Source organism: Ceratotherium simum, chromosome 2 (genome assembly GCF_057802395.1).
Source record: "Ceratotherium simum simum isolate JZ-2026a chromosome 2, ASM5780239v1, whole genome shotgun sequence".
Taxonomy (NCBI): Eukaryota; Metazoa; Chordata; class Mammalia; order Perissodactyla; family Rhinocerotidae; genus Ceratotherium; species Ceratotherium simum.
This window is the reverse complement of record NC_141901.1, coordinates 37,003,056-37,026,527: the sequence shown is the minus strand read 5'-3', so window position 1 is coordinate 37,026,527 and position 23,472 is coordinate 37,003,056. Positions and strand designations below refer to the sequence as shown.

At 37.0% G+C, this 23,472-nt stretch overlaps 1 long non-coding RNA gene across 1 annotated transcript in view; it reads right to left on the bottom strand.

Moving 5' to 3' along the window:
* LOC147917893 (uncharacterized) overlaps window positions 1-23,472 on the bottom strand; it is a 43,676-nt gene that overhangs the window by 13,812 nt on the left and 6,392 nt on the right. The gene's annotated exons all lie outside the window — the stretch shown is intronic.

Below are 23,472 nucleotides of genomic sequence, written 5' to 3'. Positions count from 1 at the left end.
AACACGCAAAATATTTTTTTATTAAACAGAACTTTACAACATTGGTAGAACTATTTCCCTTAACTGTAGTAATGTAAAAGATTAGTATTTTGTACTGTTGTGTGCTTACGCATTTTAGTTTCCAATGTGGCTACTAAAATTTTAGATTACGGATATGGTTTCCACTTTCTTTGTATCAGACAGCACTGCTGTAGATTCTGCCACCCACTGAGAGGAAGTGTGGAGGGCAGAAGAATGTGTTAAAGTAAAGTATACCCGGGTACAAAACCAGCCAAATTCAGACTGTGGGGATGCTACAGAACAAGAAACTCAGTTTCATCACAGATAATTGACAAAAAAATAGAGAATAAGAGTGAAGGCAAGAGAGGTAAAGGAAAAAACTGAGGGAGAACCTGTATATGCAAGAGACTTAAAGACATATTCAAGTGATTATAACTTTTGGACTTTATTTGGATCCTGATTGAAAGGAACCAACTTAAAAACAATAATGGGAAATCTGAACACTCTCTATTTTATAGTAAAGATTTTAAATGAGTTTATGAATTATTATAAGGTTATTGTGATAATACCTTCACAAAGAGTCATCATTTAGGGAAACATATTGTCATAATTACAGATAAAACTTGATATCTGGGATTTGCTTTAAATAATATAGGAAAAAAGTGAGTGTGATTGTGTTAAAACAAGTTCAGTCATAAATTGATCATTATTGAAGCTGGTCCATGAAGATAGGGATGTTGTGTTATATAATTCTATTTTTGTGTACTATTGAAATTCTGCATTTGAAACAGTATGATACAGAGTACAGGCCCACCTAGGATAATGGCAGCTGAATTTCTCAACAAATATTTCAAAGGGCTAGGGATTCACATAGTTGTAAAGAAAACACCCAATTCTTTCCTCCTGTATTTTTCTTTCCTGTGTGTCTCTTTTATTCCTTCTATAGAATACTTCACTTCTGACACTTCTGGGCACCAAATATGTGGTTTTTGTTTATCCCACACAAAGCAATTCTCCACGACACCAGCTGGCTATCCTACAACTTAACTCCATTCTGACACTATCTACCTGGATATAGTGTCAGATCCCACACGTTAAGGGCTCAGTCCCACAAGCGTGTTCCCAGCCCACTTCAGATGCCAATCACATATAGTAGGTCCCCAGGTTTCCCACAACTTCCGTCTGACTTGCCTACAAATTGGAAGTTACCACAACTTCCTCCTCAGGTTCAATTAACCAATGATAAACCAGATGAAGACATACATAGGGTGAGGTCTGGAAGGGTCCCGGGCATAAGAGCTTCTGTCTCCGTGGAGTTAGGGTGCGTCAACCTCCCAATGTAGATGTGTTCACCAACCTGGAAGCTCCATAAACCCCCTATTGTTGGGATTTTATAGAGGCTTCTTCATGTAGGCATGATCAATTATAAACTCCATTTTCAGCCCCTTTCCTCTCTCTGGAGGGTGAGGTATGGAGCTAAAAATTCCAAGCCTCTAACCACAGCTTCAACTTTCTGGTGACCAGCTCCTATCCAGAAGCCCGCCCACAGTCAACTCAATAGAACAAAAGATATTCCCAGTGCTCTTATCACTCAGGAATTTACAAGGTTTTTAGGAGCCTTGTGTCAGAGACAGCGTCAAAGACCAAATATTAGAACAAGAGATGCTCCTAGGGTTCTTATGACAAATTACAAGGGTTTCAGTAACTCTGTGCCAGGAAACAAGGGCAGATAATATTTTCTATCATCTCACAAGAGTTAAAAACATCACTTATAACTCTGCTCCCAAACAAGAAGGGGCCAGAGAACACTATGGACTCCAATTGGTTTGTATTGAGCCAAAACAGGGAGCCACACAAAAAACCTACACACAAGTGTTTATAGCAGGTTTATTGGTAATTGCCAAAACCTGGAAGTAACCAAGATGTCACTTTATAGGTGAATAGATAAACAAACTGTGGTAAATTCATATGATGGAATATTATTCAGCAATAGAAAGAAATGAGCTATCAAATCATGAAAAGACATGAAGGAATCTTAAATGTGTATTACTAAGTGAAAGAAGCCAATATGAAAAGGCTACATGCTATATGATTTCAACTTTATTGATGTTCTGGAAAAGGCAAAACTATAGAGAGAGTAATAGGACCAGTAGTTGCTAGGGGGTCAGGGGGAGGGGAAGAGGAAGAATAAGTGGAGCACAGAGGAGTTCAGGACAGTGAACCTACTCAGAATGATACCATAATGGTGGACACATGTCGTTACACATTTCTCAAAAACCCTAGAGGGTACAACACCAAGAGTGAACTGTAATGTAAACTATGGACTTTAGTTAAAAACAATGTATCAGTATTGGCTCATAAATTATAACAAATGTACCACACTAATATAAGATGTTAATAACAATTGGGGAGACTGGGAGGTTGGGGGGCATATGGGCATCCTCTGTACTTTCTCCTCATTTTTCTGTAAATCTAAAACCGTTCTTTTCAAACAGTTTGATATTTTTGAGTCTCCTATTTAGGGTCAATTTATGTCAGGTAAAAATTAGCCTTGACTCTAGAGCTAATGTATCTTTATGTTTAAGCCTTAACCAAATGAGAGACCAAGATCTCTACCAAAGGCTCTGTATATTTAATAAAGCCTATCTAGCCTGGCTAGCAAGAAATCAAACAACTCTCATCTCTGTATGAGCTCAGGAAATTCCTCATCTAAAAGCTACCTAATAATGGTTCTTTCCTGAGAAGATTTTCTTTGGCCATCCTTGTGCAGTTTCTACTGTGGATATACAGAGTGATATTAAGCCAAAGACTGAAGAACACCATACAGATTTCTGGAGCTTTTTCTGCATAGCTCGCTCATCTATGGCACTCTGCTCTGCAAATTCTAGCCACCTCAGCCTATCTGAACTTTAATCTCTCATTCGTCTATACAGCAAGATTACCAAATTTTGTTTGGGTTCCCTCTACCTGCACCAGTCTTAAAATAGACTGCTCTCAAAAATCTGCAGCTGTCATAGGTCTCACTCAATTGTCTCCCTTCTCTTAGGTATTTCAGTCCTGCACTACCTGTTGTTCAAAGCCTAAAAATCTTTGTTTCCAAAATTTTGTCCAGTTTTCTAAGTTTTTTTTTTACAGTATGTAGGTAATTATTGACTCTGTTACTAAGACATGGTCAAAAGCAGAAATAGTACTTTAGATTTTACTTAGATTTTTGGTCAGTCTCTCTTTGTTACGTTGTTGATTATGGTCTTGACTCCCCCTGAGTTTCTTTGAGGTAGGAATTATCACGATAGCATTAATGTAGTCTGAATGCTTGTTAAATTCAATCCCATTTCACTAGATTATAGCAATATGCCTGTGAATTCAAATATCCCTATGGTGATACATTGAATGCATAGTGATTCTCACTCTACAAGAGTGCAAATAGTACCCAACTAGACTACAAAACTGAGATTTATTTATTTAGTGCAAAGAGTTCCTTATAAACTCTGCTGCTGAACATAGTTAGCTTGGAAGGGACATGTGTTCCAGCCCAAACACTTGAGGATATTTGACATCCATATCCCTCCCGTACATCCATATCTCTCCACCCCAGATCACAGAACCTCTCTCCTTTCCTATTAAGGTCTCAATTTTAGCATAGTAGATTTGCTAGGTCTCTGAAGTAAACCTCCTTTATAACTCTGACATTCACACCATTAGGTCTTCAGCATTAGATTTTCAGCAGTCTGCTCTTCAGTTGCAGGAGATGAGAGTTTCTTTCAGTGGTGGATGTGGAGCTCTTTTGCCTTCCACACAGTACCCTGACTTGACAGTTGGCTGACCTGTGCCTCTTTGTCTTCCTTAAGAAAGTTAAATACAACCATTCAATTCTTATGAGTATTAATGCCCCCATATCTCTCAAATGCTAAAGTGATTGTGTATGTCAGTGTGTCTACCTTCATCTATATTCTATCCTTCTTCACTTGGTAATTTTTATGCTATGGCATACCAAAGTTTGTCATCACTCCACTTCTCACCTGCAATGGAGTTCTTGTTTCCATCTGGCAAGAAGGAGATCTAATTCCAATATCCTATCTATAGTCTACTTCTGGTACCAACCATCTTAGTTTGATATCCAATAGAAACAGACACTTAGATAAGAGAGTGTAAGAAGTGTATTTGGGGATTGGTCCCACGAAGCACTGGTAGGAGAGTGGGGAAGTGAGATAAGGAGGGGAAGGAAGTCAATAAAGGATGTCTTATTGAGCAGATTACCAGTGTAGGCAACTCAAGCCTACTGGGGATATGTAGGAGACAAAGTCAAACCTACCTCAGAGTTATCCAGTTTGAGTTATTTTAGCTCCAATTACCATCAAGCAGTTACCAAGCATTGCTCCTTGGGCATTAATTCCTTGGCACTTTCAGCACATTCCAGGCATAAGCCAAGCAAGAGAATGTCCACATACAGTAGGATGTCTTCGGCATGAACTAGAATGTTAAGTATTACCTCTGCCTAGCCACTACATAAAGCCAAAGTTTCCTGGATGTTATTGGTAGTCTCTTGAGGATTAAAAAAATGTGGTTCCTCTGATTGCTTCAGTTATACCAGATGTGGTAAAGGCTATGCACAACATGCCACAGGCCAAGGGAGACTAATAGACTCTTATTGACCTACCTGTTCTGAAAAGGCAATACTGGATGGAAACTAGAATATAAGTATCTTTCTTTACCCTTGGTTGGGATAATTCTAAGGTATTTTCTACATTGTCTCCAACAGTTCACCAGTGGCCTACAGTGACTCCTGCATGAAAATCAATCCCTTTTAAGCATCCCTTGTTTCCTTGTTTCACATCTCTACTCCCTACCAGTACTTCCTGAAATCAACTCCTGGCAAAAAACTTACTCTCAAATTCTTTTCTTAAGATCTGCTCCCTAAGGAACCCAATGTAGAAAAATTTCAAGCAACAAATTCAATTTTATAATTGATATTCTGCAGATTTCACTCATGAAAGTAGAAACTCAGCCTCTCTGCAATTATGTAGATAAGAATGGGCCTCAAACTTTTGCTAGGCCCTCAACTTACTCTTAGGGGTTTCTGGGATATTCTTGAAGAAAAGACATGGGCCATTTGGGCTCCTACAGAATTCATACGTCTTCTGCAACGATTTAAATCCACCACCCAGTTCTCCTTAGCTGTGAGCAATACAGAGGGGTGGAATATCATGAAACATAATCTTAAGGTTAATATAATTTGCACAAAAATATGTCCCAAGTAATCTACCTATGTCATGCCCAGCTACATAAACATTACATAAAAACAGGTTGTTTCTGGAATGCATAGCATAAGAATAAATTTATAATAGATCTACTCCTCTACAAGAGGTACAGCAGAGTACTAGTAGAGAGAGGTGCCTCCATGGAGATCTCCATCAGGCATGGCTACTCTGTTTAGTAGGGAGAATTTACTGCCTGACCCACATATACTTCAAGATTTCTCTCTGCTAGTTTACCATAAAGGCAACCTGAATCTTATGCAATGGCTACAAGGACTTTCTGACCTTTCCTTGATGTGATGATCTCCCTCCAGCTACCTATATTTGTAACATAAAACAACAAAGAAGGAGCTCTTTGATTTTATTTATCTGTGTGGCTGAAATTTTAAGTTAACAGGAAGTAAAGTGTTAAGAGTTGACCTATTAATAGAACAGACTAAGAACTTTAGCACAGTGTGAGGTGAGCAGCATTCATCAAGCATGTGAACCCAGACTGTGCCACTGTTTTGAATCCACCCTTCTCATAACTTCTTTCAGCTCAATTTGGCACCAGATTGTCAGATTCTGCTGTTAGTCTATAAAAAGATATTTTAAATATAGTTTTCTGCTCTAACAAAATAAGACCACAAATATCCCTAAAGCTCTAAAATAATAATGATAGTAAAAATAATAATAATAATAGTAATAAACTTAAGGACCAGTCTACTGTGGAGAAAAGTTTCAGGGTTTCAAAAAGGTAAGGACTATGAGAAGTTTTATAGAAAATGTTTTGGAAACCTAGTTGGTGCACAGAATGTTAGGAGAAAAGAACCAGTTATGGAGTTTTTTGATGGGAAAAAGGGCTGGTATTGACTATATATATTTTATGAAAGTGAATACTCTGGTAGCCTAATCTCAAACGTCATCTGTCTGAAAGGATAGTGTCCATCTTTATTTCACTGCAAATGAAACCTGAACAAAAGGATGTGCATATTGTCTTTAATAAGACTAAAAATAAATTGTACAAAAATAAATTATATAGGAGTTGGTTCAGACTGAACCTAGAAGGGGTTCAAATTTTTCCATATATGTTGGATGTCATGATTTGATAGTCAAGAGATGATTTTGGTTTTTCAGGCTGGAGAATGAGGAAAGAACTTGCGGGCTGGGGAAGTTTCTGTCTGGAAAAAAAGAAAAGGGCATGGGAAATATTTACAATACCATATGAAGGAAAAAACGCATCAGGATACCAGCTGTATCATGCAGTATGATGCAAATTCCCTCCCTCTATGCATGTGTACATGTACACATACACATACACACAATTCCTAATTGAAAAATTCTTGATCAACTTAGATTTGTAAGAAAAATGACCACTATATTTTTGCATATCTTGGTTTAATTTATATTTAAAGTTCAATTCTACTCTAGGTGACAGAAACTTAATTTCCGACATTATTAGCTTCTCTACTGCTTTTCCAAGGGTCATGGCTTATTTCTTGGAATGTCAAGTATGAAAGAAAACAAGGAGAAATTGTTAGATCCTGATGACACCTATTCTTTAAATTTTTGTGGATATTTGTTTTGTAACATAGTATATAATCACTATATCTAAATGTTCCAGTGTATTTGAGAAGTATGTGTATATGCTGATTATTGGGTTCAGAATTCCATACAAGTCCATTTGATCAAGCTTGCCAATTGTACTGTTCAGATTGTCCTCATATTTTCTGACTTTAGACTGCTAGATTTTTGCGTGTAGCAGGTGTGCTGAAATCTCTAATCTCTTTGATGGCAGTTTTGTCAATTTCTCCTTGCAGTTCTATAAAGTTTTGTCTTCTATATGCTGAAGCTATTTTATCAGATTCAGAGATATTTATAATCATTCTTTCTCCTTTGTGAATGGAAATTTTCATCATTATAGTGACAATCCCTATCTCTAAAAATATTTTTTACTTCTTAAAGTCTATTTTGTCTGGTATTCTTTGGTTATTATTTGCATGCTGTAACTTTTCCTATTTTTTTAACTTTTGCTTTCCTTATGCTTCAGATAGATCTCTTTTATACAATATTATAAGGAACATATAGCTAAATTATTTTAGAAAATCAATCATACAATATCTGTCTTTTTACTGGTGAGTTTAGTTTACTTACATATAGTACAGTATTTAATAAATAGGACCATATTCTAACATGTCATTTTTTATTTTAATTTGAACAAATTTTCTCTATTTTCATTTACACTTTTTTTGCTCTTTTAAAATTGATTTCTATATTTTTCTTCTAATAAATCAGGAACTTTAGCTGGTTCTCATTTCCCCTGGTCTTGCTCTGTTCCTCTCCTACTGTGTTAGTATAATCTAGAATTTTGCTTCTGTGCCACCATGGTTTTCCTTCTTCATTTTCTTTCTTTGGCCTTAATCTCATTTATTATTTTTAACTTTATTAAGTTTTTTTATCATGCTTAGCCCTCACAGGATTGTGATATTGCCTGGATTTGCTTCTCTTCTTACTTGAGTACCTTCTCTAACAGTAGGTCTCTATATTTCAAACTTTCAGAATCCTTGAATGCTTAAGAACAAATGAATTATACCCTACATATGAAATGACAATTTAGCCTTATACAAAATTTTATGTTCAAAATTATTTTGCTTCAGTACACAATATCTTAACTAAAACACTTGGGACCTAATAGATTCTGAAAATCAGAATCATTCTGATTTAGGAAGGCAAAATGAATGTGCATATACCATATTTATGTAAGATACTCAGCTAGACCTTGACCAACACTTCTCAATTTAAACACAAATAGTGGCTATAAATAGCCTGGCATCAATTCAGTTCAGGCTTGACAGCCAAATAAGTTTTGACTGAAACATTCTTAAAAAGAATAAAATTTAGAGCTTTGGGGATTTGGAATTATGTGTAATTATTTGCATTCCTGTGCCTTAAAATATTCTTCCAGTGTCCGGAATTCTGCTGTCCATCTGAGTCTGAGTTCCTTCATTTGTGATCGTTCTTTCTCTCTGGAAGCTTTTAGAAAGTTCCCTTTGTTGTTGATATCCCTTTAACTCTCTCATAACATGTGTAGAAGGGGGAATTTCTTTCTCCACCTTATTTGGCACACTTCATACCTTTTGATCTGAGGTAATTCTTTTCTCTTTAATTCTGAAAGATTTATCTATATCATTTATTAAAATATGCTTTCCCTCTCCTCTCCTGCATTTTTCTTTTCTGCTAGGATTACTACTATTTGGATGATGGCAATTCTATATTTATCCTTTAAGCTTTCTTTCATATTTTCTTTTTTTCTGTTTTGCCACTTTATTCTGGGAGAGTTACTCAATCTGATCCTCTTACTAAGTAAGAAATGCATGAATCTTGTGCATTCCATCATTAATCCCATGTCTTGGGTTCTTTATTTTGACTCCTATATTTTAATTACTGAATACTTCCACTTGATTATATTATTATTTCTTATCCTTGTTTCACTTGCTAATTAAGTATATTTGGCTTGCTTATTTTAAAATCATGGTCCATCTATTATAACATTCTGGTTTAAATGGTATATGTTGTTGGGTGTGCTGTTTTACTTTCAAAGCAGTTTTTGAGGCATTTTTTTTGAGACAACTATACTCATCAGGCATCTAATTAGCTTTTCCTGTGATCTCATTCACCCATGGAGGAATCTACTACTTTGCTTGGTCTGTAGAGAGAAAGGCCAAAGTCAAAATTTGAAGTTGGGTCAATGCCATACATTAAGGAAGAGGAGCCCAGGAGTAAGGGGTCCAAAACTCTCAGAACTACACAGTCCCATGAAACTACAGTTGATCCCTCCACGTCAGACAGATCAGTGGTCATAGTTTAAAGTTTAAATTCTTTAAGAGAATTATCTTTAGGAGAAGTCAGCCTCCCTTGGAAGTAATGCACCAGAACCAGAGTAAGTCACACCTATTTTGTCTGCTGCTTATCCCAACCTGTCCTCTGCTCTGTCCTGATTCGATCCAGATACCAGCATCTGGCTCTCTAAAGTGGTTACCTGTACATATAGGAAATGCAAAAGCAAAGATTGCCCCAAGGTAACATGAGGGACAGGCAAGAGCAGAATTTAAATCACTTTTCTTTATTTTCTAAAAGAAGCCCCCAGATGTCCTCTGCCCCAGGCTGCAGCCTCTACCACCATCTCAAGATAAGCTTTGTTACAGATAGGGGTTTCTCATAAATTTTTGCTTGTTTGTTATATCTAAAAATCCAAATTTTGCTCTATAGTTTCTCCAAGTTTTATCCGGGGAGCCTCAGGGGCAGAGTTAGCAGCCTGTGTCTGTTTGCCATCTTGGTCCAGGTGACCACAGATGAAGCCCTTGTATAGTCATTGCCACCTCAAGCTCATTGTCTCTTTGCTACTTCAATGACATGTGGATATCTCAAGACATCTCTACTTTTCCAATGCATATGAGCTTGGAAAGACCTATGCAACACCTTCTAAGACCCTGCCTGCCTAAACATGCCACAAGGCAATTTTAGGGCTATTGAGTTGTGTTTTTTTGCCTTATATTTTTATTGGTCATTTAAGTAGGTAGAAGATATATTTAAAATTATTATTCTAATCTTGCTAAAGTGACTTTACGGAAATACTATCATCCACAGGCCTTATGTTGAGCAATGAACCCAATTTCCCCAAGAAGGCAAACTGAGAGGCTTATTGTTTGCCTTATCGTTGAGGAGGAGGTGAGTGAAAACTAAGTGAGTGCAGAAATCAATTTGGCCAACTTAGGCTCCCACACTGAAAGATTTTGTGCTGGCCCTTAGGGATAAGGAGATGGAGAAAGATTTTTAATATGAGCATGCTCAACACACTCCCTGCTTCCATTTTCTTCTCTGAGACTGTGGGCCTCACCCATATAGCTTTTTCCCTGGGCCTAACATGGACTTTAAAGTGCCTGAATGCTGTTTCTTGGTATAATTGCTCTTCTACTTGCTCTTATCCTTCTTCATAGAAGACTTCCCCCATCCGCTAGACTGATTTGTTAGGGCATCAACTTGGTGAAGACTCTTCCCTGAGGAAGTTCAATGACTTGGTGAATTTGTACTGAGATTACTGCAGATCATGCAGATTTATGGAGATATCTTTTCCCCTTATTAAGAGTTGTCTCATTTCCCACTCTGAGCTTTCTGTGTAATGGTTCAAATCATCAATTGTTTGGCCACTGCCTAAGGTCAGGAAAAATGCATGTTTCTTTTTTTTTTGCATTTCTTTGGTCCATTTATTAAAATTCTATCTGTACAGTACTTTGAATTATTGAGCAATGTTCTGAATTGCCTTTTTTCATGATAGTAATTTGTGTGTTATCTGCTAGAGTACCAACAGAGATTATCCCTCTACGCAAATTGATTATAAGAAGAGGGCAGAAAAATGTCCTGAATCATGCTCATTCTTGCCGTTTATCTTCTACTCCCTTATCTCTGGATTGGGCCCTCTCGGATCTGCCCTAAAGTTTCTCTCTCTCCATTACTTTAATACCAGCCCTGCGAGTCCACAGGAGCAGCAACTTAAAGCCATGTCCTCCTTGCTTTATATTGGCTTACTTCTGCTTTCAGCAATAAGGAGCTATTCAAATAGGTTACACATCCAGACTTCAACTATCTGCCCCATGACCCAAGTTTGGATTAAAACAATCAACTTTCTTCTTCTCTTTACACAGCCTGAGATGATTGACCAACATAGGCTGTCTTTCAGGAGGTTTTTTCCAATCATAGCTTTACCCTCGCAGACCAGCTGGGGCTTACCACTGTAATGTCTGCTCATTGGTGCCCTTTATTTGACATCTCAGCCCTTATGGTCCTTTGGAGTGCATCCACTGTCCTTCACAGAAATAACACTGCAGAACAAAAGGTTTATCAGGCCTTCTACTCTATCAGCAGTTCAATGCTCTTCCAGAATTTGCAAGGATTCGATGCTGACATGATATAAGCTTACAATCCACATGTGTTTACCCATGAACTATGCAACAAAATATGAGTAATCATGAATTTAGTCATCTTGGTAATGTAGCCTAGTCATAGTCAAGAGGGCAACTAATGCCAAACTCTTTCAATGTATTTGAGGAAGGAGCCATATATTCATAATGACCTTCTACCTCTGTCAGGCCCCAAGTTTGTCAAAAATTAATAACTGCATGAATGCTTCAGGTACAATTTAAACCAAAAGTGATTTCTTAGCAGACCTGCTCCCACCCAGGAGGTGCAGTCAAGTACTGGTAGGGATAGATACCTCTACCGAGATCTCCTCCTGCCACTGCCACTCTGAGAACAGGGAAGGAAGAAGTAGCTGGATGACTCAAATCGCCCTTTGAGCATTTTACCTTCATTCAAGGGGCATTTAAGCCCCTGGATGAGTAAGTTCAGATATTGGAATTCCTTTCAGTTACAGACATGTTGCAAAAGAACAAGAGAATAACTCTACTATGTTTTTTCATTGTGACTCAGATATTTACAGGAAAGAAACAGTTCAGTTCCCTGGCTAAGGGTATCAAAATCTCTGAACATTGATGGGCTGAGTCTCAGAGTTCTTTCATAACTTCTCTTTCCCTGGGGCATAGCACAGTATGAGGAAGTTTTTAAGTGACCCAAATCATTGCCCATTTTCCTTGTTATCTTTCAAAATACTCCATTTTCTTAGTCTTTCACAAAATTATAACATCCTACAGTTCAGTCTCTGGGTGGTTTCACTAATTTATCTTTCTATTAGTACAAAACAAACAGTTATTCCTGCATTTCTGAAAAAAATCTCAAAATCTAGACTACTGTGGAACACATTCCCAGTGGAGTGAGACTTGTGGGGATTTCCACAAGAAAGGTTTGGGTACCTCATTGGTAACCACAAGATAACAGGGGAATTTTCTCTTAACTGGGGCATTTTCTTTCTGTTTCTTTTTTAATCCACTTTCTTTAACATAGGGCTTAAACTTCAAAAGAGCATTTCATCCCATCTATCTAAAAATAACTCGGATAATTACTCAAATGAACACACTGAGAATTTGCTACGATTAATCTTTTGCTAAAAATGATACTTTACAAACTTAACATTGTCTCTGGCCACTGAAAGTTTTCTGTCTGTGTCATTCTGGAGGAGGGAGAGAGATGTACAGCGTCCACAAAAACAAACAGTTGGATTCATTGTTGCTTTTTTGTACTTCTCTTTGCTCACTAATCTATTAAAATTTCTTCGACACACCCTGCTCCCTTCTTCTTCAGGGTTTTCATCGTGCTTCCTCTATCTGGAAATCTCTTAAGTTGACCAAACCTATCAATCCTCTGGGTCCCAGTGTTATTGTCTTCTCCTCAGGAAATTCTCTCTTAGATCTCATCTCAGGCAAGAATAAGCCCCTTTTGTGTTTGCTTTTGTAGGACTGTGTTTTTTTTTTTCCTTTTCTACCACTTAGAACAACTATAGTTAGTGGGTGTTTGTCTTTTCACCCAGACTATAAGTTTCAAGAGTAGGAGTACCCTGTCTGCCTTTTAAACCACTATACCGCAGTGGTTAGTTCAGTGTCTGCTTCATAGCAGGCTATGAATAAATACTTTTACGCAATGACCTAATGAATACCAAGTACTAAGATAAGAATCTCACAGTGTCTAAGTGAAGCATAAATGAAAGTCATCTAATCTAGGTAAGGGAGTGGCATGTAAATTGTGCTTGAAAGGCTGTCCAGCCACAATACACACACATACACACACACACACACACACACACACAGTGGTGGGAAAGGGAGGAGAGTTGAGGAGTTGGTGGAAATCCAAGCCGAAGACAGATCACTCATCAAGACTGGAATGAAAGGAAGTCAGACGTGTTTTATAATTTCATGTTTTTGTTACTTCTTATTAGATAATATTACTCTGAAATCTGAACTTTCCAGTGTCTTATTATATTCCACTAATATCAGAGCAAGTCTAATAACTCATTCAAATATCTATGACACAGTCTAAAATAAAGTATCTTTTTTCCTTAATACATGATGAAAGGAAAAGTTATATAAACAAACACATGGATAAAGAGAATAGATGAGCGGTTACCAGAGGGGAAAGGGGTGGGGGTAGGGCGAAAGGGGTAAAGGGTCACATATGCATGGTGACAGACAGAAACTAGACAATTGATGGTGAGCACGATGCAGTCTATACAGAAACTGATATATAATAACGTACACCTGAAATTACACAATGTTATAAACCAATATGACCTCAATAAAATAATTTTTTAAAAAAAGCCAAGGGGCACAGAGGAGCTTGTAAGGGGAGGCACAAACTGCCCTCTCCACTGACTCCCCCCCCAAAAAAATTACAGTGGGCCAGAGAGGCAAAACCACATCAACTACAATTTGTTCTTTCCTTTTCTCTCTCTTTCTTACTTTCTTTCTACATAATTAATACATGATTCTTGCAGATAACAAACCCCTTAAGCCAAAAATAATTAAATTTACATTACCTAAAATTCCAGCATCCACATTGTACCACATTTTTCTACAAACCCTTTCAGATTTTCTCCTATGTTATATAAATACATAATTTTTCTGAAAATGGTATTGTACAATAATTAATACTCTGTAGTCCATTTTATTTTTGACCTATTATGACCAGCCTTCTGGGGCCAGCCCCATGGCATAGCGGTTAAGTGCTCACGCTTCGCTGCTGGCTGTCGGGGTTCGGATCCCGGGTGGGCACCAATGCGCCACTTGTCAGGCCATGCTGTGGTGGCATCCCATGTAAAGTGGAGGAAGACAGGCACGGATGTTAGCCCAGGGCCAGTCTTCCTCAGCAAAAAGAGGAGGATTGGCATGGATGTTAGCTCAGGGCTGATCTTCCTCACAAAAATAAAAAAATTAAAACAATATGACCAGCCTTCCAACTCCATAAATATAGAAAAAAGTAATTAATGAGTAGAAAATGCTCAACAATATGGATGTGCTAAAATTTATTTAAAAAAAAAAATCGGAGACTGGCCTGGTGGTGCAGCAGTTAAGTGCATCCACTCTGCTTCCTTGGCCCGAGGGTTCACAGGTTTGGATCCCAGGAGCGCACTGACACACCGCTTGTCAAGCCATGCTGTGGCGGCATCCCATATAAAGTAGAGGAATTTGGGCATGGATGTTAGCCCAGGGTCAGTCTTCCTCAGCAAAAAGAGGAGGATTGGCATTGGATGTTAGCTCAGGCCTGATTTTCCTCACAAAAAAAAAAAAAAAATCCCACAGTATGACTTTCCAATATCTCCTATTACAACTATTTCTGCAATGAACATACCTGTGTTCCCCATTGCTCTATTGTGTCCCTGCAAGCAGCTGCAGGATTTCCTTCTTATGGGTCCTGTACCTTTTTGTCAAGTTGTATTCCACTGTTACTGTTGTTATTCTCATGTATAACTCTATTATCATTGATTAACTTGCTTGAGGAAAAGTGCTTTTCTGTGTTATGGTAAATTATTCACACTGATAAGAAGTCAGATACAAGTACGGATGAATCACCCACATGTGGTCACCATGTGTAGTATCCCAGCTCAGACTTGTTTCTATGAAGCTCATGGCTCACACTTTGCCTCCCACATATTAGGCAATGTTCTCTCCAAAAAGTATTCTGATGCAACTTATATGACCAGAGGACACTGTAGAGAGAAGAGAATGGAAATAAACCAACTTGCTCCCAGGTTTTCTGTTAGCATGCTAGCTCCCAGAGCCTTGAGATTGAAAAATGCTAACTATTCACGTTCAAGCCCATGGCTTTAGCCAGAGACCCCTGAGACTGTTTACATTAAAGGATTTTGGAGAGGGGAGTTCCTACTAATACCTGTCTTCCTCACTTCTTGTAACCCAGCACTATTTCTTGATAACAATGGGTACCATGATCTGGACACTCAAAATGGCCCTAGGTACACAAGTTACAACCGAAAACTCTTGATGTTTGTGGTTTGTGGTGGTCACCATTCTCCATTTTCACTACTATTCAAGATATTTTCCTCACTGTTTTTTATTTTCTTTGGTCATTTAAGTAGTTAAAAGATACATTTGAATTTATTATTTGTTCTAATTTTTCCTTTAAGTCATTTTATAATAATGTTATCATTATCACTGGTTTACGTTGCTCTTGCTAAGGATTATGCTTTACTTCAAAAGATTATCCCATTTAAAGGAATCTGACTTTTACCCTTGTTGTCTCCTTCTCCAACTAAATTACACCGGTTTAAAATATATATATTTATGAATACATTATTGCTATTATTATTTTAAACAAACTGTTATCTGTTCAATCAATTAAGAACAAAAAATAAAAGTTTTTTTTTTTTTAACTTTACTTATTCCTTCTTTGATGATCTTCCTTTCCTCATGTAGATTTGAGTTTCTGACCAATATCATCATCCTTCTGTCTGAAGAACTTACTTTAACATTTATTTTTGCAAGGCAAGTCTGCTGGCAACAAAGTCCTCAGTTTTTGGTTGTCTGACAAAGTCTTTATTTCTCCCTTACTTTTGAAGGTTCATTTTGCACCTTACAGAATTCTAGTTGATGGTTTTTTTTCTCTAAAAGCTAAATATTTTACTCCACTCTCTTCTTGCTTGCATGGTTTCTGAGGAAAAGTCACATGTAAGTCTTATCTTTGTTCCTCTATAAGTAAAGTATTTTTTCCTCTGACTTCTTTCAAGATTTTTCTTTATCTTTGATTTTCTGTAGTTTGAAGATGATATGCCTACGTGTAGTTCTTTTTCAGCATTTATCCTGTTTCATGTTCTCTGAGCTTCCTGGATCTGTGTTTTGGTGTCTGACATTTATTTTGGGAAATTCTCTGTCATTATTGTTTCAAATATTTCTTCTGTTCCTTTCCTTCTTGTTTTCAGTCTGATATTCCCATTACATTTACGTTACAACTTTTTTAGTTGTCCCATAGTGTTTTGTTTGTATATTCTGTTCTATTTTTTTCAGTCTTTGTTTTCTTTTCTTTTCAGTCTTGGAGGTTTCTATTGAGATATCCTCAAGCTCAGAGAGTCTTTCGTCAGCCATGTCCAGTCTACTATTAAGCCCATCAAAGGCTTTCTTTCTTTCTGTTATAGTGTTTTTAATCTCTAGAATTTCTTTTTGTCTGTGTTAAGATTTCTACCTCTCTGCTTCCATTGCCCATCTGTTCTTGCATGCTGTCTACTTTACCCATTAGACCCCTTAGCATATTAACCATAGTTGTTTTAAATTTCTAGTCTGATTATTCCAACATCCCTATCAAGTCTGGTTCTGATGCTTGCTCTGTCTCTTCAAATTGTGTTTTTTGCCTTTTGGTATCCCTTGTAATTTTTTCTTGATAGCAAGATATGGTGTGCCAGGCAAAAAGAACTGCAGTAAATAAGCTCTCAGTAATGTGGTGGTGATGCATAGTGGGTGGGGAAGCATTCCATAGTTCTAGGATTAGGTCTCAGTCTTTTAGCGAGCCTTTGACACTGGATTGTGAACTTCACAAGTGTTTCTCAGTGTTTTCTCCCTGCTTAGGGGAGAAAGGATGGCTAGAGTGGGCTGGAGTTAGATATTCTCTGAGTAACAAGTTTCCCTTGAGGATAGGCCTTTTTAAAAAGAACAGAGTGCTCTGGTATATTTCAAAATGTTTCCTTTTACCTTCTCCCTGCCTGAAACATGAAGTTTCTCCAGTATTTACTTTAAGAACCAGGTCAAGCTCCTGGAGGCATATCTCACGTAATTGTGGGAACCCCTTCCCCATGACTGGGTTCCCCTGGAGATTTGAACTCTCAGAGTTGTCCACATGGAGCATGCAGCAATTGGTCAATTACAATTCAGGTTTTCTACTCCATTGGTGTTTCTTATAGTGGTTTCCACTCCTGAGTCACTACTCCATTAAGCTGTGACTCCTTGTATTCCATATTTCTGTCTCTCCAATCTTGGGGCAGCAGTTTGCCCTGTGTTCTGATCTCTTACAGATGCTAGAAAACTTGTTGATGTTCAGGCTGTTCAGCTTTTCACTGGAATAGTGACTTCCAAACTCCTTACATGCAGAAGCAGAAACCTGTAATCCCAATCATTTTATTTTCATTTAAATAACATATTCCCAACCATACGTGGATTGTGGTTGTGACATTATCAGAGTAAGAAATGGATTGGCTACTATTCCTGGGATGGAAATGCATCCAACAGTTATGAATATGATTTGAACATTAGTGCTATCTACTCCCATTAGTTAGGGCAAGGCTTTTAACTCCATTAAACCATCTACATGTTGCTCTCAACTCAGTAACTTCTTTTTTGTGTGTATGTGTATGAGGCAGATCAGCCCTGAGCTAACATCCATGCTAATCCTCCTCTTTTTGCTGAGGAAGACCGGCTTTAAGCTAACATCTATTGACAATCCTCCTCCTCTTTTCCCCCCCAAAGCCCCAGTAGATAGTTGTATGTCATAGTTGCACATCCTTCTAGTTGCTGTATGTGGGACACGGCCTCAGCATGGCCGGAGAAGCGGTGCATTGGTGTGCGCCCGGGATCTGAACCGGGACCCCCAGTAGCGGAGAGTGCACACTCAACTGCCAAGCCACGGGGCCGCCCCTCATTCACTTCTTATATGACCAAAAGCTTCATATCCCCATTATATTTGTCTTCTAGGACGGCCCCTTAATTTTATCTCTATTATTTCCTTACACTCTTTTTAAGAGATTATATTTAGAAACACAATTCTAGAATTGATGAGAGATAGCCTTGCTGAGCAAGAAACTGAAGAGTTTTAGCTGGAGGACTAAAGTCTGGGAAAGGAACAGATATTGGAGAAGACTCAGTACATTAAGAAGGTAGATAGAGGAATTCGTTACTAAAAGCATAGATGTTATGCAGATTCCTCATAGTTTACTGAGTGAATAATTGTAGCAGATATCTATTCTTCTTGCATAAACCTCCCCCCAAAGGATATCCGACATCTTTCTATACAAGAACTTTAACAAGCTCAGCCACCCTGGAGGTGGAAGCAGCAGAAAATAGGAAGATAACTCATTGTTCCAGAAATGTCAAGCAAAGAAAAACCTTGTGCAAGAGAAGCTTGAAAGTCGTTTCCTAAAAGGAGGGCTCTGTAAGAAGATGTAGCCTAAGGTACATGTGTAACTGTATTTGTAATAGTTACCCTGTATTTACACTTTCACAAGCATCTTTCTTATATGTGGCAGTTACTGACCATGTTCTCAAAAAACGTATGTGAATTTTATGTTGTAGAAACAATGAATAGGAAGGCCACAATCTATAAAATTAAGGATAATATACTAAATGTGAATATAGTGTGAAATGAAAAATGACACAATATCATATGTGTAAAAGGAGATAAACTTTGATTCTTCTGCTTTCGACTGAGAACAACAGACCAGCAGTCAAAGCTGACATCTGAAATTCAGTTTCATCCAGGTGGGAGATGGATAGACAAATATTAGTTTTTCAGAGAGGAAAATAATATGGTTTAGGCTTTGTGAAAGATTCCTGATTTACACATACATAATACACTAGGAGTCATGAGAATTCAAACAATGCCCTTGTACTTATATTTTAAGTGGAAGATTAAAAAAAATAAATTAAGAAAATCACATCCATATAGACTTCAAAAGATATGAAACCTGTGTTAAATGTGAAAAGATTTGTAGAAATTAGCAGGGCAGGGAATTAATGTCACCTACTGTTCAAGACCTGGTTTGAATCTTGGCTTTAGCTCATTAGCTGCGTGATATTGGAGCAATAGCTTAAATGGGTTTTTCTGAAATACAGGAACTCTCTATCTTATAGAGATGATTTGAAAGGTAAATGAGAATGCATAGACATTATTTATTGCAGTTCTGGCACCTTATGAGGAATCAGTCTACAGTGGATAGCATTATTCTTTTCAAGATAAAGAAACTGAGAGTCTAAGCAGAGGAAATTTCTCATGTAAATACTCAAAAGTGTGAAGCAGCCTAATGAGCTGTATACAGATTAAATTTTGGTAGATAGAGAAGTGTGCAGGAAAATGAGGCTAGAGAGGAATAAATGGAGCCAGATAATGAGTGACCTTCAGTTGTAAATACAGAAAATGAAAACTTCGGTGTGAAAAACACCCATAAATTGAAAGATTTTCTGTTGCTGAATGCCAGATCACTTTTGCATTTTTTATGTATATATTTTTTTTCTGGCATTATATGGAAGAGTACACTGAGTAACACTTTTCTTGGTTTAATTGCTGTTGCTTAGATTAAAATGCAAAGTTGGTTGACTTAGAAACAGGCAATTTAAGTGCATGTGAATGTGCCTGAATATGTCAGTATTTGGACTTGCATTATTTTCATTCACATTTAGTTTTGATTTGTGTTGTCAAGAACTCCATAGGAGACAAATCTGCTTGACTCTACATAGCATCACACTCCCTTTCTATTGCACAAAGGAATGCATACACCACACATCCAGAGCTCCAATTCTCAGTGATTCAGGAAAGATGGGAGCTATATAGAGGTGGCCCATTCATTGGCTGAGTCCATGGTTACAGCTATGTGGATGAGACAACATGAGGCCTATGAGACAGCAGTTGCTACTGTTAGCAATTTCACCTCACTCTGGTGGGACTCTGACCCACATTTGGAGGAGCTCTGAGGAGGGGCCCACAGGTGGGCCTTGTACCTACAATCCATCTGCTCCTCATAGAGCTCTTTCCTGTTCAGTGTCAAGGATTTGAAACAAAATTAAAACTGAGCATTCAACAGCACAAGCTTTTATTCAGTGGCCAAAGAATGGAGAAGTGGGAACCATGTTCACAAATCAACTTCTAGGCTCTTTGGGCAAGTAAGCAGCTGTTATAAGGGGACAAAGTAATGAAGGGGAGGAATATTCATGGTGTTTGGGGAACAGGGCAGGCTTTTCAGGAGAACAAGTGTGCTACCTCCTGTCTTTCTTTAGTCACATCCTGCCATTGCCATGGCAATTGTAAACTGTCATGGCACTGGTGGGTGTATTAGGTACCATGGTAATGTATTACAATGAGCGTATAATGAGCTGTGGGGTCTATGCCAGGACGAATCAGACTGCCATGTTGCCTGATAAAGGTAAATATATAGCCAAATGCAGAATACTCAAATATTGTAATACGGTGGTGTGTTAACCACTTAATTATAGTATAAAGGTTAAAGAACCAGAGTAATAAAAATAACTATAGCTACTGTAGTTTGTTGATAAATACACAATAAAAAAAAGAGGTAAATTGTGACAGTGATTAAAAACATCAAAGAGGGGGAGTAAAAAGGAAGAGTTTTGTATGCAATTGAAGATAAGTTGTTATCAACATAAAATCCACTGTTATATCTATACGATGTTTTACGTAAGCCTCGTGGTAAGCACAAAGCAAAACCAATAGTAGATTCACAAAAGATAAAGAGAAGGAATTGAACTTACTGATATAGAAAATCACCAGTTCACAAAGGAAGGAAGCAATAGAGGAAGAAAGGAACAAGGGAACAAGACAGCCTGAAAATAATAAGATGGCATTAGTAAGTCTTTGCCTATCAATAATCAATCTAAAAGTAAGTTGATTGATTTCCCCAATCAAAAGACACAGAGTAGCTGAATGGATAAAAAGAAAAACAAGACCAAACTATACACTGTCTTCAAGAGACTCACTCAGCTTTAGTGAAACATGTAGGCTCAAAGTGAAAGAATGTAAAAAGATAAGCCATGCAAGGGGAAACCAAAAGAAAGCATAGCTATATCTAGATCAGACAAAATAGACGTTAAGTAAAAAATGTTAACAAGAGACAAAGGAGATCATTATATAATGACGAAAGGGTCAATTCATCAAGAAGATACAACAATCATAAATATATACACACCCAATGTCAGAGCACCTAAATATATTAAGCAAATCTGAAGGAAGATATAGACAACAATACATTAATAGAAGGGGATTAAATACCCACTTTCAACAACAGGTAGCTCATCAGAGAGAAAAGCAATAAGGAAACATGAGACTTGAACTGTACTTTAGACCAATTGGACCTAAAACATATATATATGACATTTCAACCGACAGCAGCAGTGTACACATTCTTCTCAAGCTCACACAGAACATTCTCCAGAACAGATTATGTTAAAGGCCACAAAACAAGTCTTAGCAAATTTAAGGAGATTGAAATCATACCAAGTATCTTTTCCAATCACAATGGTATGAAGCTAGACATCAATAACAGGAGGAAAGCTGGAAAAGTCACACATATGTGGAAGTTAAACAACATACTCCCGAACAACCAATGAGATCAAAGAAGAAATCAAAAGGAAAATAAAAAAAAAGATCTTAAAACAAAAACAAAAAAAAACGAAACACAATAAACCAAAATCTATGGGATGTTGCAAAAGCAGTTCTAAGAGGGAAATTTATAGAGATAAATGCCTATATTAAGAAAAAAAGAAAGATCTAAATACAATCTAACTTTACAACTTACAGATCTAGAAAAAGAAGAAGAACAAACTAAGCCCAAAGTTAGCAGAAGGAAGGAAATGAAGATCCAAGCAGAAATATGAAATAGAGAATAGGAAAATAATAAAAAAGATCAACTTAACTAAGAGTTGGTTTTTTGAAAAGATAAAAAAATGAAAAACTTTTAGCGTCTCTAAGTAAGAAAGAGAAGACTCAAATAAATAAAATCAGAAATGAAAGAAGAGACAATATAGCTGATACCATAAAAATACATAGGACCATAAGAGACTACAATGAACAATTATATGCCAACAAATTGGATAAGCTAGAAATTTATCAAATAGAAATATTGGATTTAGATATAGAAAAATTCCTAGAAACATACTACTTACCAAGACTGAATCATGAAGAAATAGAAAATCTGAATAGATCAATAATGGGTAAGGAGATTGAATCTATAATCAAAAATCTCCCAACAAAGAAAAGCCCAGGACCAGATGGTTTCACTGGTGAATTCTATTAAACATTTAAATAAGAATTTAATGCCAATTCTTCTTAAACTCTTCCAAAAATTGAAGAGGAGAGAAAACTCCCAAACTCATTTTGTGAGGCCAGCATTACCCTGATACCAAAGCCATGTAAAGACAGTACAAGAAAAGAAAACTACAGGACAATATCCCCTATGAATAAAGATGCAAAAATTCTCGACAAAATATTAACAAACTGAACTCAACAGCACGTTTTAGAATCATACGCCATGATCAAGCAGGATTTAACTCCAGGATTCAAGGATGGTTAACATACACAAATCAATAAATGTGATACACCACTTTAACAGAATGAAAAATTAAAAGTGGTATGATCATGTTAATAGATGCAAAAAAAGCATTTGACAAAATTTAACATCCTTTCATGATAAAAAACAGCCAATAAATTTGGTATAGAAGGAACATACCCCAACATAATAAAGACCATAAATGACAAACTCATGGTTAACATCATACTCAATGGTGAAAAGTTGAAAGCATTTCCTGTAAGATCAGGAAAAAGACAAGGGTGCCCACTCTTTTGCAATATAGTACTGGAAATCCTAGCCAGAGCAATCAGGCCATAACAAAGAAATAAAAGATATCCAAACTGGAAAAGAAAAAGTAAAATTGTCTTTGTTTGCAAGTGATTTGGTTTTATACATAGAAAATCCTAAAAATCCTCAAAAGAACTGTAAGAATTAATCAACAAATTCAATAAAGTTGCAGGATACAAAAACCAACATACAGAAATCAGTTGCATTTCTGTACTCTAACAACAAAATATCCGAAAAAAAAATTTTTTAAAAATCCCATTCACAATAGCATCAAAAAAATAAAATATTTAGGAATAAATTTAACCAAGGAGGTGAAAGTTCTGTACACTGAAAACTATAAGATTTTGCTGAAATAAATTGAAGACACAAACACATGGAAAAATATTCTGTGTTCGTGGATCAGAATAATAAATATTGTTAATATGTCCATACTACCCTAAGTCATCAATAGATTCAATACAATCTCCACCAAAATTCCTATGGCATTTTTCACAGATATAGAAAAAACAATCCTAAAATTTGTCTGGAACCACAAATGACTCCAAACAGCCAAAGTAATCTTGAGGAAGAAGAAAAAATCTGGAGGCACCACACTTCTTGATATCAAACTATACTACAAAGTTATCATAGTCAAAAGAGTATGGTATTGACATAAAAATAGACACATAGACCAATGAAACAGAAGCAAGAGCCCAGAAATAAACCCCCGCA